Consider the following 12,111-nt stretch of genomic DNA (forward strand, 5'->3'; position numbering starts at 1 on the left):
CTCCACCGGTTAAGAAGATTCTGGAGATGAATATGGGGCCTCCCTATTTTACCATTTGGCTTTGAATAGCCCCAGAGGTGATCGTGCTGACTTTCAGTAGGCACTTATTAAACACCACTACATACACAGTTCCAAGAACTGTGTTCCAAGAACACAGTTACTGTGGAGTGAAAAGGAATGAGGGTGTGGGCCATGCCTCCAACTTACATGAGGATATAAGTGGCCTAGAGATTATTTCCCAGCTACATTTTAGCAGGAGCGTGAGGCGGGATGCCGCAGAGACCCAGTGTGGAAGAGGAGGCAGGGCAGAGAGCATGCCGTCCATAATTATTGTTGCCTAACTCAATTATTTCACGAGAGCACCATAGTACAGAAAAGAAGAAGATATTATGGGATGTTAAACGTTGGGCTTGGTCCCGTACCTCTGTGGTCTTCTTTCCCAGGAGAGGTCAAGTGCACAGGAATTCTACTTTCATGACTTTTGTTTGAGGGGCCCCTCAGTGTCCCTGTCTCCCCCAACTCTCAAAGGACGATCATAATAATTTCAGTCCTCCCTACTTCATTGAGGTGTTGTGAAGACCTAATGGGATCTTTTAAATTACACGTTGTCTACATGCTCCAAAGACTGGTGTCTGGACCTATGCTGATGTGCTTTGGTCTGAGATGGCAAACAGTCACGAGTGATGTCACGCTCTCTTTCTCTGCGGGTGGCAGACATCACCAGTTGATGCTAGTGCTCTTCCTCAACCTGGCTGTGACCTCCGTATCTTTTTCAGCACAACTCTCTGTGTGGCCCCCACCAGTGATCGGGGTTGGTTTGTAAAATGGAACCTGGGTGAGTGCTCTCTGATCCAGGTTCCTGAATGGTGGGTGTCAGGGTTGTAGGCTGGGGATCAGCTTCCCAATTAATCACTGGGGAGAGATCAAGATAACATGATACGGTGTCCTTTGAAAAGGACAAAGTGGAGTAACTTTTAGGTGAACATACACAGGAATTTAGGGAAGTCAGGAGAAAGGGGCTGTCATTTTAACGGTAGAAACATCTTAGCTATCATTAACAACAGAGAGCGGGAAGGTTAGCTAAAATCACTCTAATTACTTCCCCCCAAGCATCCCAGGCTGAGCCTAGAGCGGAACAGCCTGACAAGTCAAAACAGGACACAGTAGAAGTCAGTCATTATTACCACTAGCTCCTGGGAATTTACGACAGCGAGAATATAAGAACAACCCAATGTAGAGGGAAATAAGCAAACAAAAAATGTGCTTAAAAATAAGTTTTCAGAAGTTGGTATTCCTATTGGTATGTTTACCTACTCAGAAGTGAGCAACCATATGCGAAACCCTAACTCCATCAACAACTGATTAGGGGACCCAAGGGACCTCGGGCTGGGACCTGCAGCTTTAGTCATCCTATCGTTAAGACCCACAGCGACCGCGGTGCCTCAGGTTCTCTCCAGATTGCTAGTGGCTCCCGAGAGTACCCTGGAAAGGCGTGATTTCCTAATTTCCACAGTGGCTTCCAAGCCACTCGAGCATCCCTCCAAGGCTCAGTGTTTTCAGGGTGCCTACCCGTAGGGGTCACACCCCTCCGGAAGCTATTGGGCTAGCTGAGTCACACCTGGATTCCTCACCAAGCTGGGCCAGTAGGATTTTCTTTCCCCAAGTTCAGGACTGAGTTACTGCGTCTCTTATAAGTATAATTGGACCTAGCAGGCCATTTGGATGTGACGGATGGGAATTGAGAGCGGTTGAGATGCTGTCACAGGCAGAGCAGAGTCACTCTTCTCGAGAGAAAGGGGGTGAAGGGATCGGCTCTGCTTTCTGAAGATAAAGTCTTTTTTATTTCGGCTAGTTTAACAGGGCTTCTGTTCTCTGCAAGCAATCCTGTCCTGACCCAAACTACCCCACCCCAAGGCCAGGATGTGTACCTCCCATGTGCACACCTGGATATCGAGGCGGCAGAGGTGACTTGATGTGGCGCACAGGTACCGCCTTTCCAAACATCACCACCAACTTCTATCACGAGAAGAAATCCCCTTTTAGTCTTTCTGACTGTGTCTGTCTGGTGCTTGTCTTTAACACCCAAGACTTAGGGGATGGTGAAGCCACCCAGAGTTAGCAATGGCTGGAAGTCGCTTCTGCTTATAGAGACGGAGGGATAAAGGAAGGATCAGGTGTTACTAGTGCCCAGGAGCCAGGGCCACCCAGCAGGGGCAGGAGCCACAGTGGGGACGTCCAGTGGAAGCTGGATGCTTCGCTCCTGCCAAAGACAAAGTCCAAAGGAGAGAGGAGTATAAATACTTTACATAAAGTGTAAACACTTAAGCTTCTTGTCTTTGAGTCATCAGCCTCCCTTTGGGGCTTCCCACGAGACACTTACCAGGAGCCTGTGGTTAAGGAAGCCCGGAGACCACAACTTGCAGGAGTCAAGTCATGGAAGATGAAGAGGGCAGGGCAAGGCAGGGAAGTGATCTACGAGCAACTGGGGCAAGTGACCAGCACACAGGGCCACACAACACAAACCAAGGCAAAGCACTTCTCGGGAACCCCCATGGCCAGATGGCCCAGAGTAGAATCAAGAACATGAAAGGCACATGGCCTTCGATAGATGACCCTTCAACCAGTTCATATGCCACCTGCTAATAGCCATGCTTGATTCCTGGAGGTCTGACTTCCTCCTTTCCACAGGCTGCTACTTGAACTAGGAACAGCCAAGACCCTCTACACTTGCAGCTGGTTCATGTTTTAAATGTCTTGAGTGAGAAGGCTTCAGGCACAGATGGGTGCCGATGTTCACCTGGGTCATCAGGTGCCTGTCTCCATCCATCTCTGAACTCTGCACCGCTCTGTCTTTATTCCCAGGTGGTCACTTTTCATGTAGGGTCAACGTGATTTCCAACAGCCCTAGGCTTGCATCCATTGGCTCAGCAACCCCAGTGAAAACTCAGCACCTTTTTGTTAATCCTGCAGCCACCAAAGTTCCAGAGTTGAGTTTTGTTGGCCTGGCTTGGGTCAAGTGTCCATGCCTGTGCTGGCCACTAGGGCCAGGGAGTGGGATGCTCTGATTGTTCAGATTCAGCTCATGTGCCCTTCCCTGGAGGCCAGAGATGAGGGGGATCAAGTGGGGGGACCAGCCTCTTCTGAATGGAAGGGCCATTCACCTAAAGAAAATTGAGGTGATTGTCCCGAACAGACTAGATGCTGGACAGGTACAAACAACAGAGGTCTCCTCTCCCCTTTTTAGCACTTCTATTATCTGCCTTGTTCTTATTTCCCTGTGGTCTTGACTCGTCAGGAAATATTATGCCTTATTCACCTCTATATTCCAACACTGAATGTCTGGCATGGTACGAGGCACCAAGTAAGCGCTCAGTAAATGCAGAATTGAACTGAGGTGTAAGCGCTTGCATTATACATTTATTTCTAGAACACAATAGGGATTTTTCCATGCCCTTGTGGGGGAGGGAGCCTGGATTTCTTACACTTTCTCTACGGTGGGTGGTGGGCAGAAAAGAGCAGCACTGGCCGAAATGCAGCCCTCATCACACCCTCGAATCTTTTTCCTGCTTCTGGGTCCCTTGGGGACCCTGGCCAACCCAGCTGAGAGCTCATCTCCACTTGCTACAAATTAGAAAACCAGCATTTTCCCTTCAGTTGGCCTGAGGCGCAATCTTTCCCTTCCAATTTGAATTGCATATAAGTACAATTTCTTCCTGTGGGATGTTTAAGGACAATCTGACACTTCAGTTGTTTTTCCTTGTCTTTCATATTTAAAAGGGAAAACACAGTTTTGAGCCCTGTTTGGTATTCTGTCCCCCTTTAGAAAAGAATTGTCAGCACCCAATTCAAGAAAGCAAAATTCCTCAATTACTCTGTACAAATGAAGTTCTGACTCCGTCTACGCACGAGGTCACCACGTAAGCCTGGACTCTGTTAGTCACTGGCCTCCAAACCATCCTCTAAACCAAATCATTATGGGTCCTGTTTATAATAGTGTCATTAAAAATGAAGACCTGTCAAGAGTCCCTTATAACAATGGTTGGACACTGTATCCACAAAGGTTTTTTAAATGGCTGGATGGTTTTTAAAAAGGCAATGGAATACTTTTAAGGAACCATAATGTAATAAATCAATCACAGTCCCTCGGTCTTGACTACAGTGTTTTTGTATTTATTGCAGCTTATGGAAAACCACACTGTTAAATCTTTCCTACTTCCCACTCCACCCCCGCCCCTTTCTCCTGCAGAATTCAGAGACATCTAGGTAAAGCATATTTGTATTTTAAGAGATCTATATATGCTTTTAGTATTGCTTACCCAAACCAATCTTCGAATTACCTATTGGAACTCAGGCATATTTATTTACTTACTTACTTAAAGTTTATTTATTTTGAGAAGGAGAGCGAGAGCATGAGAGAGAGAGAGAGAGAGAGAGAATCCCAAGCAGACTCTCTCAGTACGACTTGGGGCTCCATCTCATGCCCCTGAGATTATAACCTTAGCCAAAACCAAGAGTTGGACGGTTAACCCACTGAACCAACCAGGCACCCCAGAACTTGGGTTCTTTTAAATTTTATTGTCAACGTTTGTTCTTTTGAGGGGATAAAATTAGTTAGTGTTCCTTGATTGTAGGCAACAGAAACTGACTTCCAACGGACTCAAGAAGAGAAAATTTATTGGAAGGATAACCAGAATTGTTGAGAGCCTTGAATTTGAACGAGCATGGACAGGAGCCAGGGCAAGTCTGCAGGGCTGGAAAATAGGACTTAGAGCAAGTGTCTTGTAAGTGTGGCCAGGATGCTGCCATTACCTCCACCCTTGAACACACCTACCCTTTATTTCACTCTATGCCAGGACATAGCATCTGATTAGCTGAACTTAAGTCACGTCTTTGCTCTCTGGGTGTACTGAGGAGGGAGGAGGAAAGGTAGACTCTTGCTTCCACAGTGAGAAATGAGCACCATGCCATTCAGGTGACACACAATGGGAGAAGCAGTTTCCCCAAAAAGGAACCACTGAGCTGCTCAAAAGTGATATTAATTTAGGTAATGCCGGCTCTACAACAGACAATATCCCTTATTCTATGTATTGGCTTAACACAATAAACATTTGTTTCTCCCTTACATAATGGTCCACTTTGGTTGATCCTAATTGTTGTTTTTTTTTTTTCAGTTACTCTATTGAGGTATGATTGACATTTTAAAAGTTGTACATAGGTAATGCATACAGCTCAGTGACTTCGGGCACACGTATACACCCGTGGAAACATCACTGTCATCAACGTTTTACACATATCCATCACCTCCCAAAGTTTCTTCCCACTATTATTATTATTATTATTATTATTATGGTAAGAACACAACATAAGATCTACCCTCTTAGCAACTTCCAAGTATACGGCGCAGTATTCTGTAACTATAGGCACCATGCTGTACAGTAGATCTCCGGAACTTACCTTGCATAACTTGAACCTTTGCCTTCGACCATTGCCTCTCTGTTTTGTCCTTCTCCAGCCTCTGGGAATGACCATTCTACTCTCTGGTTCTGAGTTCAACTTTTTCAGATTCCACATATATAACTGAGATTAGGAAGTATTTCTCTTTCTGTGTCTGGCTTATTTCACTTAGCATAACGTTCTCCAGCACCATGCCAGTTGCTGCAAATGACAGCATTTTCTTTGTAAGGCTGAATAACCTTTCATTGCATGTATATACCACATTTCCTTCATCCATTCATCTGTTGTGTTAGACATTGAGATTCTTTCCAACTCTTGATTCTTGTGAATAATGCTGTAGTGAGCAGGGGAGTGCAGACTTCCCTTTGAGAACTTGACTTCAATTCCTGTGGATAAATACCCAGGAGTGGGGTTGCTGGATCAAATGGTAAGTGTATTTTTAAACCTTTAAGGAACTTTCATACTCTTTTCCAAAATGTCTGTGCCGATTTACGTACCCACCAATAGTGTAAATTCGGCTCCCTTTTCTCCACATCCTCACCAGCACTTACTATCTTTTTTATTTAAATACCAGCCACCCTAACAGGTGTGAGGTGACATCTCACTGTGGTTTTAATTTGCATTTTTTTGATAATTAGTGACGTGGAGCACTTTTTCATTTACCTGTTGGTCATTAGTATGTCTTTGTTAGAAAAATGTGTATTCAAGTCCTTTGTCCATTTTTAAATCAGCTTTTTAGGTTTTGTTTTCGTTTTTGTGTTTTTGCTATTGAGTTGTGTGAATCCCTTGTATATCATGGCTATTCACCCCTTATCAGATGGATGGTTGGCAAATATTTTCTCCCTTTCTGTAGATTGCCTTTTCATTTCATCGATTGTTTCTATGTGCAGAAAGTTTTCAGTCTGATGCAGTCCCCCTGGCTTATTTTTTCTTTTGTTGCCTGTGCTTTTGGTATCATAGCCAAAAAGACTCATTGCCAAGACCAATATTAAGGAGCTTTCCCCCAATGCTTTCCCCGAGGAGATTATAGCTTCAGGCCTTCCGTTGAAGAGTTTAGTCCATTTTGAATTGATGTTTGTGTTTAGTGCAGGGGTCCAATTTCATTCTTTTGCATGTTGATACCCAGTTTTTCCAACTGTTTATTTCCACTGTTTATTAAATAGAGATCCTTTCTCCATTTTGTATTCTTGGTGTCCTCGTCAAGGATTAGTTGACTATATACACATGGGTGTATTTCTGGGTGCCCTGTTCCCTCCAATGGTCTCTATTTCTATTTTTATTCCAGTACCACACTGTTTTGATTACTAGAGCTTCATAATATAATTAATTTGAAATCAGAAGGTGTAATGCCTCCAGCTTTGTTCATCTTTCTTAAGATTGCTGTGGCTTTTTGGGGCCTTTTATGGATCTATGTGAATTTTAAGATTTTTTTTCTATTTCTGTGAAAAATGCCATTGGAAATTTGATAGAAATTCCATTGAATCTGCAGATTACTTTGGGCATAATGGACATTTTAACAATATTAATTCTTACAATCCTTAAGTATGAAATATCTTTCCATTTATTTGTGTCTTCTTCAATTCGCTCTTTAATGTTTTATAGATTTTAGTGTACAGGTCTTTTGCCTTCTTGGTTAAATTTATGACTAAATATTTTGTGTTTTTTGGTGCTTTTTTATGTCTTTTTTGTGCATTGTAAATGACATCATTTTCTTAATTTCTTTTTTGGATAGTTCATTGTCAATATGTAGAAATGCAGCTGATTTTTGTTTGCGGATTTTATATCCTGCAACTTTACTGAATTTGTTTATTCTAACAGTTTTTGTGTGGCATATTTAGAGGTTTATATTCATGGTTTGTGAATTCGAGCCCTGCATCGGGCTCTGTGCTGACAGCTAGCTCAGAGCCTGGAGCCTGTCTTCAGATTCTGTATCTCCCTTTCTCGCTGACCCTCCCCGGCTCACACTGTCTCTCTCTCTATCTCTGTCTCAAAAATAAATAAATAAAAATAATTAAAAAAGAAAATAAGAGTTCCTGGTTATAATCCAGTCACTTTCACTTACCTCAATGACATTGGAAAATCACTCTTTAAGCAACCGGTGTTATATTATTTGAAAAAAATCATGACTATCTCAATAAAAGCAGAAAATGTATTTGGCAAAATTTAATATCCGTTCAAAATAAATAGTCTCCACAAATTAGGTACAGGAGGAATGCACTTCAATATAATAGAAGGCATATATGACAATCACACAGCTAACATCATGTTCAATGGTGAAAAGCTGAAATCTTTTCTCTAAGATCAGGAAGAAGACAAGGATGCCCACTCTCTCTGCTCTTATCCAACACAGTCCCGGAAGTCCTCATCAGAACAGCAAATAGGCAAGAAGAAATAAGAGGTATCCAAACCAGAATGGAAAAAGTAAAATGGTCTCTGCAGATGACCATAAGCCAAAGTCGGATGCTCAACTGACTGAGCCACCCAGGTGCTCCGACCAGGAACNCTTATTTTTGAAAGACAGAAAAAAAAAAGTGGGGAAAGGGCAGAGAGAGAGGAAGAGAGAGAATCCCAAGCAGGCTCCATACTGTCAGTGCAGAACCCAGCGCAGGGCTCTATCCCATGAACTGTGAGATAATGACCTGAGTTGAAACTAAAAGTTGGACGCTTAACCGACTGAGACACCCAGGCTCTCCAGACCAGGAACATTTTGACAACTGAAAAAGTGTGTGTGTGTGTGTGTGTGTGTGTGTGTGTGTGTGTGTGAATGTAATGTAATACAATGCGATATAATATGATGCAACGTGATATGATATGATATGATATATAATTTAAACCAATGCACTATATTGGTTGGAATGACAAGCTAGGAGTAGAATAAACACAGGTTTGCAACCTTAATTTCTTGCTTCTATATCATGGGTCTTCAGCATTAAATCCACACTGAATACACGATTAAGCGAAGTAATAAGCTGGAGATGTAATTCTGATTAATGCTATGCCATTTCATGGTGAGGTAGAGAGGGTGGTTCATCCCGTGGTGGCAGTGTATTCAAGGACCTTGTGCACTGGGCTGAGTGTGGAAAGAGCTGTGGGCACAGATCTTCACATATGTTGTGGAACCTCTCTAGTGAACATTGCAGGTTAGTTATTGTATTTTTCAGCTCTCTGATTTCTTTTTGGTACTTTCCGTATTTTCTATCTCTTTATTGAAATTTTCACTTGGCTCGTGCAAAGTGTTCTCCTGACCTTGGTGAGCATCTTTATGAAGGCTAGCTTGACTTCTCCATCAGATAAATTTCATCAGGGTTCACTTCTGAGGATTTGTTCTTGCACGCGGGCCCATTTCCCGATGTCTTCACTTTCCTTGACTCTCTGTGTCAGTATCTCTATGTGGCCAGACACAGCCACATTACCCAATCTTTATGGACTTGCTTCATACAGGAAAAGACCCAGACCAGTCTGCCTGGCCAGAGATGTTGGAGGTGTCTCCAATTTTGTGCTAGTCTAATCTGCTTTTCTTGTTGTTGTTGTTCTTAATTCCCCCCCCACCCCATCCCCCGGGGATCTGGAGTATACTAGGTCCTATCAGCTCTCTGGGACAAGTAACACTAACGCCAGTTCAGCAGAGTTTGCAACTCTTTTCTTCCCCAAAGGAGAAGCTGGGAGCTGGAGGGGTTCCTCTCAATCCTATGGAGGAGGAATTCTGGAAATTCATGAAGGTGTCTTGAATTTCCCTACAGGCTTCAGTGTGGATAGTTTTGCGCTCATCCACAGTACAGGAGCCTCTCAACTGATTTCTGGATTTCTCACAAAGCGAATCTGTCCACAAATTGTCATTGACTTGCTGTATTTGTAGGGGGTCAGGGGGCCAAGTCATCTTGCTGATGTTGCCCTGCTCCTCCCATAAAATGGAGGGGTTAAAGAAGACGATTTTGCCAGTCCCTTCCAGTTATAATAAGCTTTGGAAAAGCAACTATATTCTTTTTCTGTCAAACCTTAATTTGCCACACAAACCTGATTATATCTCTACTCATTTCCTCCTACCATGAGATTTCACGTAACTCAATGAGAGCCGGTAGACCTTCATCAACACCAGAGCAGGAACAGGCTGGTGCGCCTCATTTGATTTGCCTGGCCCTTCCTGCCGATCTGATCCACGGGACCTTGTCATGAGATGGAAGCCCCAGCATGACATGTGATGGTTTCCCATCCTACAAAAGAGGAAGCAGATGTCAACGATCTGCTCAGATCCAGAGAACTTCGGCATGGGATGAGGCCTCTTGCATTATTTGCCTCACCCTGTCCCCGTCGAGAAAAGGAAATAAATGGAGCTGTCTCAGCCACCACTCCCGTCACCTAATCTCTTAACGTTGTGCTCCATGCCCAGGTCTGACCAGAGTGGACCCCACAGAGTCCAACGGTGCAACCCAAATCAGAAGTGTTGATGAGTGAATGCTTTGTGACGCCAGCTCCACCCAGTGAGAGGAAAAGGGTAGCAAAGAGTCAGCACGCAAATCCTTTACTCTTTCTTCCAAAACCCAGTTCCCATTTCTAATAATTTCGGAGACTCTCCAGGGGTGTCCTTCATGACCAAGAGATCGATTGTGTTTATTGTGAGTCTGGGGCAAACTCAACGATACACCCACTTGTATTGGCTTTTCTCCTCTCCTTACTTTGGATCTCTTTTTCCTCGCCCTTGATGCCTTGATATTGGACTCTAAGAAAGCCCTGACACGTAAGCTTTGCCTCAGGCTGTTCTCTCACGAGCTGTGCTAAGACATCTTTTGGCAACATTTCCCACAATACTGGATACTCATCACTTGCCTTGGAGATGTTACTTGAGGTGCCCCACACAGATGCAGCGGTGGATCCTGTGGGGTGAGAACGTTGCTTTGACATCAGTTTGCTTTTTATCTTGTTAGTTGCCCCACAGAGGAAAAATTTCTATTTGGAGCCGCTTTGTCTTAAATAACTCTCCACAACTCGTAAGTTCCCTCTCGGTAGAGTCCGGAGCTCAGCCACAGAATCTTCAGCAAAAATTCCAAGTATCTATCATGGAATCACATTGTTTCATATCTGGTGTATTTAGTCTGTATTTTACTTGTCCCTGTGGTCAGCAATACTCATTTTGCAGTTACCCTAATGACGTACCATTTCCCTTTTAAATAAAATGAGCTTTAAAAAAGCCAATTAAAAATAAATAAGCCAACGAAACAGGGAGATAATTTAAGATAGTGAAGAAACACGCCCTTTGTTTGGCCCCAAACCATGAAAACACAATCAGCTGAAATCTGGGAAACCGCCTTCTGGCAAAGCCTTCTGCTAGGTACCACCGGGGCAACAAAATTCTGTCAACTGAAAAATCCTCAAGGGCCGCCTGGGTGGCTCAGTCATTTGGGCAACCGACTTCGGCTCAGGTCACGATCTCAGAGTTCATGAGTTCGAGCCCCGCATTGGGCTCTGTGCTGACAGCTAGGAGCCTGAAGCCTGCTTTGGACTCTGTGTCCGCATTTCTTTCTGTCCCTCCCCTGCTTGCGATCTCTCTCTCTCTCTCCCCCCCCTCAAAAATAAGGTAAAAACACTAAAAAAAGTTTTTTAAAAAATAAAAAGCCTCTTTCTCCCTTTCCCCGAGTCCCTTTTTTGCTCTGTTGTCCCCTTCTTGGCTCTCTTTCCTTTTTCTAAATCTTTTTAAATGTTTATTTATTTCTGAGAGAGGGAGAGAGACAGCATGAGCAGGCGAGGGTCAGAGAGAGAGGGAGACACAGAATCCGAAACAGGCTCCAGGCTCTGAGCTGGCAGTCAGCACAGAGCTCGACGCGGGGCTCGAACCCACGAACTGTGAGATCATGACCAGAGCTGAAGTCGGACGCTCAACCGACTGAGCCTCCCAGGTGCCCCTCGGCTCTTTCCAGTTCAGGACACCCTGTGTGGGCACTATGGATGCCATTGTGCCCCCAAAATCTCCACTGCCCCGCACGGTTTGAGATGGCGATTGATGACAACTTAGCCTTCTGTAAACACTTCCGGAAGAGCATCTTCAAGTCCTCCCGGCTGCCAGCTTTGTTCTTCTGGACGCCTCCTCCTGGCTAAAAATTTTGTCCATTCCCGCGGGCCCTTCCCTCCTGTCTTTGTGGCTTTGTTGCCCTACGCCGCCCTCACCGTCTGCCGTTTCTTACCTCTTTCTCTTCCCTCCGTCTCTCATTCCAAGTTTCTTCTCAAAAGTTCCGTAGGCTTTCTTTTGGCCTTGCTCACTATGCTGAAAACACAATGATTAAATGTCACCTTTCTCCCATAATTCACAGAGGGAGGTCCCCCAAGGTTTAGGAAAGCCACCAAGTCCCCTTCCTATTACCCATCACCCTCTTCTCCTGGCACGCGCACGTTGGACCAGAGGTGCCATTCCTCCTTGTGCTGTGGTGTTCATTTCGGGGACAAGACCCTTTGTGACAGAATCAGCAAAGGGGACGGTAGTAAGGCTGTGGTGAAGTCCTTCCTGCCCCGTGCTGTAGGCCTCCCCAGACCTGGGGTCTAGCCAGGACCCCATGCAGAAGTTGTGACCACAGCGGGAAGGCCCAGCTGAGAATCATAGGCTTTGTTCACATGAAGGAGGCTCCCAGGAGAGTCCCAAGGACATAGAGCCCCCATCCTGAGCTCCCC

This window comes from Crocuta crocuta, unplaced genomic scaffold (genome assembly GCF_008692635.1).
Source record: "Crocuta crocuta isolate KB4526 unplaced genomic scaffold, BGI_CrCroc_1.0 scaffold124, whole genome shotgun sequence".
NCBI lineage: Eukaryota > Metazoa > Chordata > Mammalia > Carnivora > Hyaenidae > Crocuta > Crocuta crocuta.